The sequence below is a fragment of the Setaria italica genome, chromosome VIII (genome assembly GCF_000263155.2).
Source record: "Setaria italica strain Yugu1 chromosome VIII, Setaria_italica_v2.0, whole genome shotgun sequence".
In the NCBI taxonomy this organism is placed as follows: Eukaryota; Viridiplantae; Streptophyta; class Magnoliopsida; order Poales; family Poaceae; genus Setaria; species Setaria italica.
Genome location: NC_028457.1, coordinates 37,617,114 through 37,629,753, shown reverse-complemented (window position 1 = coordinate 37,629,753; position 12,640 = coordinate 37,617,114). Strand labels below are relative to the sequence as shown.

General features: G+C 46.6%; 1 pseudogene; it reads left to right on the top strand.

Annotated features, from left to right (window-relative positions):
- Nucleotides 1-1,109: 1,109 nt before the first annotated feature.
- Nucleotides 1,110-1,756, top strand: LOC101767551 (annotated as a pseudogene).
- The last annotated feature ends 10,884 nt before the right edge of the window (nucleotides 1,757-12,640 follow it).

The window sequence follows — 12,640 nt, the reverse complement described above, 5'->3', positions numbered from 1 at the left end:
AAATTGTGAGTATTTTTAGATCCCATATTTGTGTGGAAATTTAGAGGATTTTTCCCACATCCGCCAACGGTTGTTGCCGTACTTATGATGTGTATGTAAAAGTACAATGAACTAGGACGGCCAATTTGTTTTCTCGACGAGCTTGTTCTTTTGAAGGACCATGATCTGATAATCAAGTTTTCTGGTATTTATCCATATATTGACTTATATGGATAAATACTAGAAAACTATGTATACGAGGGTTTCTCGGGTTGATTTTTCATAAATAAATTATAAATACATAACAAAAATAGTACCTAAGGGTCAAAAGGTTAGAAGACATGTCGGAAGTAACCAACAACCATGGTCCATGGGCCTGCTTGGTTTCTCAACGAGGCTGGCTGGCCTCGCCTTGCCTCGTTGGCATGGGCAACGAGGTCCTTCTCAGGCCGGGCGAGCTGAATTGGCTGGCTCTCTTGCACTAGCAAGCTTATTCTTGCCCACATGAGCATCGAGGGAATCTTGCTGCACATCCAAAGCTATTATCTCACTAGTTATTCTTGACAGGCAAGGGGATACAGTGCCCAACAAGGAAACAGTGAACGAAAAGGTTCCAACATTTCCTTGAAGCTGGGATCCTAGAATTAGGTACTACTATGGGGCATGGAGGAAGTTTAAACTGATCACCAATTGAATAATCCCTCTATCCCAGCTACGTTTAGACTTTTTCGAAGTCAAACCTTTTCAATTTTGACCGTAAATAGCGAAATAATCGTAGAGGCTAATAAAGTTATGAGAGGGAGGGAGAGAGAGTTGGGTCTCATCAGAATGAAAATATGCTTAACCGGAATAAAACTTCGTTGAGAGGGTCGTTTGAGTTTCACCTACACATATTCATCAACTCTCTTGATCACTTGTATATATGAAACATGCATTTAAATGATATGCTCACATGTGAAACAGTAAAATGAAGCTTTACGATGAGAAGTTTAGTTCCGTTCATCAACTCAATGATCATTAGATGACACGATACTCTTAAAAATCACGCAACGAAACCTTGCAAACGATTATTACAGTTGCGCATGCATTCATTCACACGCCCAATGCATGTACGGTATCCGTAGTTGGAAAACCACGGCGTGGACGCGGCTGTCATGGAGGGCGTGAAGCGCTTCGTGCACGCCACTACGAGGAGCACCTCGAGGCCAAGTTCTACGCCTCCGACCTCGCCAGGAACCTGGACGCCGCCGACGCTGAGCAGGTGGACTGGGAGGCCGCCTACACCAGCCAGGCATCCACCACCGCCCCGAAACAAACATCGCCGACTTCCCGGAGATCTCGCCGCCGGCCACATCAAGAGCACCTTCTCGCCGGCGTCCGTGGGGACCAAGTTCGCCATGTACCCGGCGTGCCCGCGCCCGGAGCTGGTGTGGGGCCTGCGCGCGCGCACCGACGCCGGCGGCATCATCGTCATGCTGCACGACGAGGCCGTGGGCGGGCTCGACTTCCTTAAGGGCGGCGGCGAGAGGAGTGGGTCCCCGTGGCGCCCTGCGGCGGAAGCAGGGTCTTCGTCGACGTCGGCACCAAGGGGCGGCGGCTGTCGATGGCCACGGTGTACAACCCCGGCCCGGACGCCGTGGTGGCGCCGGCGACGGCGAGGGAGGCGCCGGAGTACCCTGGGCCGTACAGGTTCGGGGACTACCTCGAGTGCTACCAGCGCACCAAGTTCGGCGACAAGGCCGCAAGGTTCCACGCCATCAAGAACATGCTCGGTTAAGCGAGCCAAAGGAAGCCCGGCTCCACGTCATCGTCGTCTTCGCCAATTTCCTACCGATTTCTCAATATTTGCTATGTCTGATCTGATGTACCTTTAAATTTCGTTCGTGTGCCGCCGAGTGATTTCGTTTCAGTTTCCTGCTCGTTGCTTGTTGAGGATATTCCACCAAAAAAATAAAGGTAATCATGGTTGTTATAAACTCCTCGTATCACTCAACACTGCTGAGAATCCGAAACCACTTCAGATGCAGTTGAGAACAGCTTCTGATTAATTTCCAATCTTCAGAAGCGGCCTAAAATTAAATGTGGGATCGCTTGCTTTTCAAAATAAAATTAATTCAAAATCACTAGTGGTCGTATAAATACAAAGTACTATAAAGTATAAACTATAAAGCCATTCGAAAAATTTCGAAGTATGAACAGGAAGTACTTATATTACATAGATACCATCAGTATATTTGTTTTCTGAGAGACGGAACATTTTAATTTAGAAATGTTGTTTTTTGATCCTTCGGAATTTGATCCCAAACTGACAAAATTTTACAGTTTTAGATATTGGCACACTTTTCTAGTAACTTTGGTCCAAAGTTAGAGAAAATTGATTGATATAGGATTGTTGAACGGAGGGGGTGGAACTCAATTTCTATACACAAATGAGTAACACTTTTTTTTATCTCCAGATGTTCTTTTCATCGTTGAAAAATAAAATTAACTTTTGGAGCCTTAAAATCTGATCCCAACTGATAAATAAAATTAATAAGGACTTAAAAGAGAAAAACTGGCATAGAACATTCACGGAGCTATATAATTTGTTCAGTTGGGTCAGTTCCAGACAAATATCAAAGAGCATGAAGACGATGCTTGTCCCATTTCATGCAGATCCTCTGGTGCTAACCCGCGATCTCGCAGGTCATAACATGGCGTGTACATGTACAAATGAATCATAGACACCACAATTCCACCCACTCGGTTGTAATATTCCTAAAAACTGAACCTTGGAGCTGTTCAATCCATGACCTTTGGTCAAGAAGCTAGACAATCTCCTTGTACGGAAGGAATTGAATCATGGAACCTGTCTCCAGCATTCTCATGATCCTTCCAGTCTGCAGTGCAAGTGTTGCCATCATCATCCGGGCTAGCTCCAATCAACATTAATTCCTTCCCCCCCCCCCCTTTTGTTAAAATCATCCAAGGTCCAAGGCCCATTGCACCGTATTTCATAATAGCCCCAGGTTAGCTCCGCTGGTCGATCGCCAGTCATTAGGTTTAAGAAGACGATCGTGCTTCAGTGCCCACTCGGCTTGATCGGGGCTATCGTTAAGGATCCAAACACGAAAGGTTGGGCTCTTTTGTAGCACTCGGCACGGTTACCATTGTTCAAAGACAGCATCCATGCATTCACAGTCAATTAGTATCAATGCAAGTAATAATAGACCTAAATCAATCCACAAACGAAAGCGAGGATTATTTACCTCGAGACATGTTCGCCGCGGAGGGAGTGGGGGAGGAGGAGGCCGGCGGAACGGGAGCAGCAAGCAGCCGGCGGCCGTCCACGACGTCGCGCCACGCCCTGCAGACTTGCCGCGACGCTGCGCGCCAGGAGACGTACGACGCAGGATGGCCTCGAGATTGATGCCGAGATATATGATTGTTTGATTTGGTTGTTCCGGTTTGGTATTGGGGCCAGACCCTGACGAATCCGACAAGATCTGGACTCCTGGTAGAGCCCACCTTGCAAGATTCTTTTTCCATCCTTTAAAAGAAAATTACTATTTTAGATCTTTTTAATAATAAAATAAAAATTACTTTTTGTTACCCAAAACAATAAGCGTCTAAATGGATTATTGAGATCTTTTTGATAATAAAATAAAATTACTTTATGTTACCCAAAAACATAAGCGTCTATATGCTCCCCCTCTATTCTTCTGACAGGATTCGAACTTAGGGTGTTTATTCCAGAGCCGGAGCCGAAGCAGGTAGCCAGCTGAAAATCCTCCTTGGGTTTCCAAAATTCCTTTGATATTTCTATGGATTAGGCTATGCCAATTGCCAATGGCAAAGGAATTTTTGGAGAAACGACTAAGGTCTACTAGGACTTTGCTGCCTTGTGGGATCCAATTTTCCAATGAGAAAAATGTAGGCACATAGTATATACGGTAATAGACACGTTTGAATGTAAGTTTGTCATCTCTGGCACGCAAATTAAAAAAATTAGAACGCCTCCGACCGCTGCTTCCTCCATCTATTTCTTTCTCTATTTCTCGATCGTAGCCTCCATCAACCTCGAGACCCAAATGCTTCCGGAATCGTCGTTGGGTAGGAGGCCGTGTAGAGGTACATCGAACAAGCAGCTGAGCAGGTGATGTTCCAATAGGTGATTAGTGATGATGTTGCAACAGCAAATTCCCCAAATACTCCAAAAGATGATTCTGGATGTTGCAATTTGCGATTCATTTTTTTTACCCATATGTTGCAGCAGTTCATTAGAGTTGAGTGTGGCTAAAACTAAAACATTGGAACGTGTGTTAGCGGTTCCCCTTTTTTTTCTAACTGAATTTGGTCATTTTGTGAACCGATCGAGTCCGATTTCCACGAGGCAAGAGAATCGGACTGGAGACCGGGCCGATCTCGCTCACCACGGAAATAGGAAGCCCTAACCAGGTTTTAGCTTGCCTATATATACAAGGACGTGTCTGCCCAAGCGGAATTGCGTTGATCCGATCCGCCGCCGGCCGCCTGAGTCCATGGAGACGACGGACACGGTGGCGGCGCCGGCCGCTCTACCCCACGACGTGCTCGAGGACATCCTTGGCCGTCTCCCGGTGCGCAGCCTCGCGGCGTCGCGGCGTGTCTGCAAGGTGTGGCGCGACCTCGTCGACGATCGCCGGCTGCTGCTCCGGCACCTCCTCCCGCACTCGGTGCGCGGCCTCTTCGTCACCTACATCGACCACTACAGGCCGCACTTCTTGGCCCGGCCGGCGGTGGACGGCGGCCCCCGGATTCGGATCGACGGCAAGTTCAGCTTCATCGCGCGCGAGAAGCCCTTTCACTGGTATAACATCCTGGACCACTGCAATGGCCTCGTCCTCGACAGCGGCGACCACTTCGGCGGCTCCGGGATGTACGTGTGCAACCCCACAACGCGGTGGTGGGCGCGTCTGCCCCCAGCTCCGCACTACAACCACTGGCGCCCGGAGCAACGCACGTTTCTCGTGTTCGATCCCGCCGGGTCGCCGGCGCAATGGGAGGTGCTGATGGCACCCCCGGAGCCACACAAGGAGACGTCGAAGGCAGACATGGAGCCGGAGAAGCGAATGATGGAATGGCCGCCGGCGACGTGGAGGTGGAGTGCCTTATCTTCGACGGCCATGGAGTGGGAGGAGAAGGTGTTTGTCCGGGAAGGTGAGGCGGCCGGAACTGTGGCTGACTTGCTGATGCATTCCTTGGATAAGTATGAACCCCGGTGGCGCTACGGCACTTACTGTCAGGGAGCTCTTTACATGCATTGCCGAGGTGAATATATCTCAAGGTAAACAAGTGATTTCCTACCTTGTTTGATGATGCATCTTGTGTGTGTCAATTACTTGTTCTATCTAGTGAAGCTTGTTAATTCTTGTTCATCTTATTGGTTCTTGCAGGCTATGCTTGTCGACTAATAAGTACCGAGTAATCAAATCGCCGATAGACTTAGCCGAGTGTCAGGAAGGTGCAATGTCATATATAGGAAGGTCAGGGAACGGGGTATGCTTTGCAGCTCTTGATAACATGGCCCAGCTTCGTGTTTGGACCCTCAATGAATCGGGCGATGAGACGGAGTGGCTGTTGAAGCATGACAGTGTTGTTTTTACGAAATATGAACAGAGGAGATGTGATGGGCCCTGGACCATTGATGCTACTAGAGATTATGACAGCGAAACTGAAGACGACGAAGAAGTATCGCAGGAAGATAACAGGGACTGGAACTCGGATGATGATGCTAACATTATCGATGATACTGCAGATGAGAACGATTGTTTCAGAATGAGTGTTAGTTTCCTTGGATTTCATCCGTACAAGGCGGTTATCTTCTTGTGTCACGGAGGGTACTCTGCCGTGGCCTATCATTTGAACAGCACAAAGATTCAGTATCTAGGAGAATTAAATCCAGGTTGTTATAATCGTGGTTTGTTTGATTCATTTGTATACACGCCCTGCCTGATCGGAGTCTAGCCTATATGTAAGAGTAAGCACGTGAACTTTTGATGAGTCTTCGGTATAAGGTTCAGCATTCTTTTTTGTTCCTTTTTTGCTGCATATCAGTACTGTAGTAGCCCGCGCTGATGTCTCGCACACGTGGCGCTGACTGCATCCACATGCCTGCTGACCAGGATTATGTAGGACATGTGGCGTTGTTTGATTGGTTTGCCAAGGGGTAAGTTGTGATCTAATCTGGGCTATGGATTTCGGATCTAAGGGCCACAGTATCTCCTTGCTCGAGCTTCTTGACGTGACCGGAGCATCACCGGAAAACTTCAGATCGGCCTACGGTGCACGGAATTCTTCGGGAAGCGGAAAAACGGAAAGCCCTCGGACGAGGATCTCACCTAGGGGGTCGTGGAGGGCAGCAACAGTGCGGTTCGGGCTCAGAACGGAGGGGACGTCGAGAGGTGATATGTTCTTCCCTGACACGACACGATGACGAGACGCGGCGGGTGCGCGGCTTCGCGCGGGCATGCTCCTGGAAGCGTCAGCTTGCTCCGGTGGTCGAAGGAGGCGGCGAAACGGGGCGCAGAAAGCGAAGGTGGCGCAGGGCTCTGGCGAGCTCGCTCGACGGCTTCAGCGGTGGTGCTGTGCAAAGCGAGGCGGGGGAGTCCGAGGCAACAGGGGCGCAGGGCTCGGGCGGCGTCGTTTATAGGGTCGCACGGCGCGGCCTAGCCTAGCATGCATGCCAAGGCAAAGCCTGCCGGCGGCGGCGGCGTTCGCTGCTCCGTAGGACCATCTTTTTTTCTAATTTTTTTTAAAGATTCTCACAAATAGAGTCCTGACGAAAATATTTCAAAATCTGTACTCTTAGTTTGGTGGCATCCACGCTGGCGCCAAGCTTACACATCTCGACACCAGGGGGTTGGTGCTAAGATCGTTGCACTCTTAGAAAGCATTAAGCGTATAAGTACCAAGCAAGTACTTGCGGATCCGCAGGCTTACCACCTAATGTGTTCAGAGAACACACAGTCGACATGGGTTTACGGGAAAGCCTATCTGTTCCAAAAACAGAGAGGTGCACTGTAGCTGTTAAATCTAATGGCAATTGACCGTGATGATGAGGCATGCTCTATGCACTGATCTGTGATGGAATGGGAACAAGATAAAGTAAGTTAAGTTTAAGTCATAAGGTGAGATCAAGGGGGAGAATGTTAGATTGATCTCCACCAATTGACCCAACGGCCAATTGGGCCCTAGATCTGCGCCCTGATCAGGGGCGCCCAATCCTAATATGATTGGTGGGCCCCCGTCGCACAGTGTCATAAATAGGAGGTGGAGCCGGGGCACAAAAGATGAGGTTCGCCTGAGATGCTAGGCACCCCACCTACACCTAAACCCTAACCGATCAAGAGGGGGCGCTGCAAGCGACAGGAAGCTCTGCCAACGCCTCACCGCCGATCTCCGCCACCCCTGTGTCAACAGGTTCTTCACCAACACCGTATTGGCGAGTTCATGCGCCAAGTAAGTGTTTTAGCCGCTAGACTAGCACCTAGAGTTCCTGTCGGATCTATCACCTGGTAATTAAGTCGCCCATAGACCGTACTGAGTGGTACAACAGCGTACGAACTTTCATAGGAAGATCGAAGGAAGGTGTGTACTCTGGTTATTTCCGCGTCCTTGGTTTCGATCCGTACAAGGAGATCATCTTCTTGACTATGTTGAGTGTAGCAGTGGCATATCACTTGAACACCGGCCTCCAAGGTTCAGTTTCTAGGCATATTGAAACCATCTACGCATAATCGATGTCGAGAGTCATAGTCTCTGTATATAATACACATGACTCCAACTAATATCATCGTCCTTTCCTTTTTCGATTCGAAACACACTACAGATGGAATTCTCCACAAGTTCTTTCTTCTCCAATTGTCCGTTTGCCGTTAACCTCCTTGGGTTTTCCCGCTTTTGCGAAGCTGCTATTTGGGGTAACACGGGCTGATGGTATATACAAATCGGAAGTGCAATTGAAGTGGCGGTATATATAGATGAAGGCATTTATCTTAATTCTCTGATCTGCAGGAATCTCATGGCATGGATCCAACAATAGAACACACGCCCTTAAGCCTCATGGATGAAGTGTGTGATGAGAAGACAAAAGAAGAAACAGTTATTACATGAAAAATTTCTGCGTTACCCTCTAATAACGTCGTGGTACTAAAATTGTATCCATACCAAAGTATATATCCAACAACAGATCATAGAGAGAATTTTCTCTTGAAAACTTAACCCAATGACACAAGTCATCTACCATTAAAAGAAAAATTAGTCTAAAATGCAACACTCGACAAGTGGGCAGATCCCGGCAAGGAGCCTAGCCAAAAGCCAATCAAGTTTCAGATTCACCATTACTCCCTCCATCCAGAAATGATAAGGCGTATTTTGATCAACCAAAAGTCAAACTTGACAAACTTTGACCAACAATTAGTTAATTATAAGCATATTTAGTATATAAATTTGGCATCAATATATTTGAACTTAAATTTATTTTGAGATGACATTGAGTTTTTAGCAATTGACATTATATTATAAGATAAATTAAGAGTCAAAATCTACTTTGAAAGAGTTTTCCCTAGTTCAAATATGCCTATAATTTCTGGATAGGAGGGAGTATTAGAGATATTTTCATAATTATAATTTGCATGTTGTTAAACTATGCAAATTTCTAGAATTTAATTAATGATAGAAGATAGAAAAGTTTGACTTAGCTAGGACAAAACTAAAATGACAACTTGTATGAAAAATTAAGGGACCTATTATTAAGCTTGTATGGAATATCCTGACCCAAATTTAAAAATAAAAATAGCCACGCCAAAATGCAACCAAGATTTGTTGGTAACTAATTAGTAACAGAAACCAATATGTAGCTTGCAATGACCAATATATAGTGTGTTCACTTCATATTTAAAATAGTGCAAATATGTAGACTAGAATGAAATCGGTAGAGCCAGTCAGCCAGAAGTAATTTGATGGCCAGGTGGGACATTGCAATACTGATAAAGGAACCAAAAAGAATGAAGAACCAAAAGTAGGAGCTAGCAAGGAGTCATCAAAAGTTCATCAGGCCATTCGGCAGAGCTAGAAGCCGCTACCGCTGCTGGCTTCTGCTGCCAGCGGCGGCAGCGCAGCTGCTAGCTGCTGCTTGCGGCTTCAGGCAGTGGATAACGGCCGTTTGGGCCACTCCAGCTCCAAACTTTAGTTACTCACTATTACCTGCAAACAAGCATCTATGTTGTTTCCAAAAGAATTTATCCACCAAATAATTTAGTAAGTCTCATTTGGCTATTCTTTTTTATAAAATGAAACTATTGTCAGGCGTGGGACTACAAATCATTCGGAAATTATTGAGAATTAAAAAATGTAAGGTTGTTAAGAATAAAGAAAATAAATTGTTTCCCTACGGATGGGAGTGAGGGAGCGGTGGCAGCTGCTCCTTAGCAATTTTCGGTCTGTTTTCATCTGAAAATAAATTGTACGGATGAAATCCAAGGAAACTAACACTCGTTCTGAAACAATCGTTCTCATCTGCAGTATCATCGATAATGTTAGCATCATCATCCGAGTTCCAGTCACTGTTATCTTCCTGCGATACTTCTTCGTCGTCTTCAGTTTCGCTGTCATAATAATCTCTAGTAGCATCAATGGTCCAGGGCCCATCACATCTCCTCTGTTCATATTTTGTAATAACAACACTGTCATGCTTCAACAGCCACTCCGTCTCATCGCCCGATTCATTGAGGGTCCAAACACGAAGCTGGGCCATGTTGTCAAGAGCTGCAAAGCATACCCCGTTTCCTGACCTTCCTATAGATGACATGGCACCTTCCTGGCACTCGGCTAAGTCTATCGGTGATTTGATTACTCTGTACTTATTAGTAGACAAGCATAGCCTGCAAGAACCAATAGATGAACAAGAATTAACAACTTTCAGTAGAACCAATGTTTTAGTATTTTTTTTGGATCAATGTTTAAAATTTAGCCACGCTCAACACTCGTTTCTCTGCAAGCGAAGAAGTGCGGCCGGGCGAAGAAGTGCGGCCGGCGGTAGTCGCCGTAGTGGATGAAGAGGCTGCGCACCCAGCGAGGGAGGAGCAGCGCCTGTGCTCGTCCGTGAGGGCGCGCCACGCCTTGCAGACGCACTGGGACACCGCGAGGCTGCGCAGCGGGAGACGGGCGAGGACGTTGCCGAGCAAGTCCTCTGGTAGAGCCCGAGCCATCGCCGCGTGGGTCTCCATGGACGACGCTCGTGCAGATTACAGGGTGCAGAGGTTGACGAACAACTCCTGGATGGTTGGATGTTCTCCAATTCCCGTCGCCAAGATATGCCAAATAATTCCTTATTTGTTTGCACGCCGGCAGGCATGACTCTAGCTACGCAACAACAGATGCCGATCCGGAAAAGGTACAGCAAGAAAAACGGAAGCGAATTATGCACTAGGAGGACGCTTTATCTGGAAATTGAGTAGTTAATATTCCTTCCATCCAAAATTACTATTCATTTTAGATTTTCTAGGTACATAGACTTTGTTATGCATCTAGATATATGCTACGTCCAGATACGTAGTAAAAGCTATATACATAGAAAAGCCAAAATGAATAATAATTTGAAACGGAGGAAGTAGTATGCAAGATAAAATAGGAGAGGGCTTTTTCGAACACAATACAAACTTAAACACTCAAATACACGTTCTAAGTTCTAACCCTGCGGGGCCAAAAAAACTGAACAGGCATTTAAATCTTATATTAAAATTAATGAAGTTACCACATGCATATCAGCGTATGTTGCTGGTGATGGCACGTCGACTCCAACTAAAAAATTAAATAGCCGTAGATGCAAACAGCTATTCTAAGTTAGAGAAACCCAAACATACCCTATCCCCTTTCCCCGGTAATTTTGGTTAAAGGGTAGTGAGGTGAAATAATGCTACTCCAAAAGATCCTCTTGTAATTTCTATTTCCTTAGTAAAAGAGCCTCTAGCCTAGTGGTTAGAGTACTTGACTAGCATCCAGCAGGCTTGGCTTCGACTCCTGAGTGAATTAAAATGAGTTTGGAATAAAAAAATTATAAAAGAAATAGGCAAGGGCTTTTTGCTGACTTCGGTAAAAAAAATCTAATCCTCCCTCATTTTCCCCTTCTCACCGTAAGGAAGGAACTCCCTCCTCCTCCCTTTACTTCCTTTTCCACTCCACGCTTTTTTTCACCCGCCGCCTCACTAGGTGTCCCGGGAGGGTGACATCTCTGTGTAGTGTGGCGAAATAGATTTAGATGCTCATAAATGCATATGCACACTTACCATTATAAATACACGCATGTAACCATATCCATAGGAGGACTTTCATATTAAAGACTTGACAGATCTTAATATTGATAAAGTCACTATAGTTGACTCACTATCAAGGGATATGTCGTCTACTACTAAAAGAATAGTGTCATAAATTCGTATAATAATTTATGAAAATAATATAATAGCAGATGACCAATATAATTAGAAGAATATATGTAGTAGCATGAATGGACGATAGCAAAACTAGACAAGCACATATACATGTATATACTTATTATTGGCGCAGAGCGCTATTACAAGTTTTGATTCGAACCACGTACAGCACAAGCAGAGAAAGAAAAAACACAAGCGAGGAGCGAGCGAGCAAATGAACGAACTGGGAAACTAAATCATCCATACATGAAATTACCAGTCAAGAAACAAGGCCCCTGAGAGAGAGAACGCATGTTGTTGGTCCATGAATCATATACCATGGGTGACAAATATTATTGCTCCATCAGCTAGTTACCCAGCGCCTCGATGCAGAACTCCATCAGCTTGGACGGCCCACCGGGGACGCCGCCATTGCTGGCAGTCTGGCACCTCTGGCCGACATCAACCCCCAGCATGTTGAAGGCCGCCGCCCAGAACCTGCAGGCGCACCCCGTGTCCTCGCCAGAGGTAACAACCTTCAGAAGAGCTCCGCAGCAATCCGTAGGGTTCGTGGCGTCCCCGGACGCAACAAGCTGACCGACGCAGCTTTTCATCGCATCGTCGCCGGGGCATAGCTGGTCGACCAGGGTGGAGAAGGTGCCCACGATCGATGCGTCTATCTGGGCCTGCAGCGGCGGCGCCAGGCCAGCGATAATCGCCGCCAGCAGGACCAGAGCCGCCGTGGAATTGGGCGCCATGGATACGCTAGGCTCGTTAACTTGTTCTGCGTGTAGCTCAATATCATGGCCTTTTGTAGGCGCCGTTCTCATTAGTGGTTGATTATTAGTGATTCCCTCGTTCCAAGCGTGTTCCCTTTTTTTAGCTACTTCTCCTTGGTTGACGCATATGCAATGATAATCCATCAGCGAACACCCATGAGGTTGGGGGCACATCGATCGATCGTGTCCGGCACTCCATGCAATTGCCTGATCCATAGACGACGCGCTTAGGCCAACTGCACGTTGTCGACCCACGCATCCTGTTATGTGCGTGAAGCTGCGCATTGGATGGGCCAAATATGCATGCCCTGCAGCGTGTGAATGGAAGTATTTTAATCATCATTAAACTCCGCACGATCGGTGATGCTCTATATATACGGTGTTCTGATCTTGTTAAGTTTCTGCGAATTGTGTTCTGAAACCATCTACGCATAATCCATGTCGAGAGTCAAA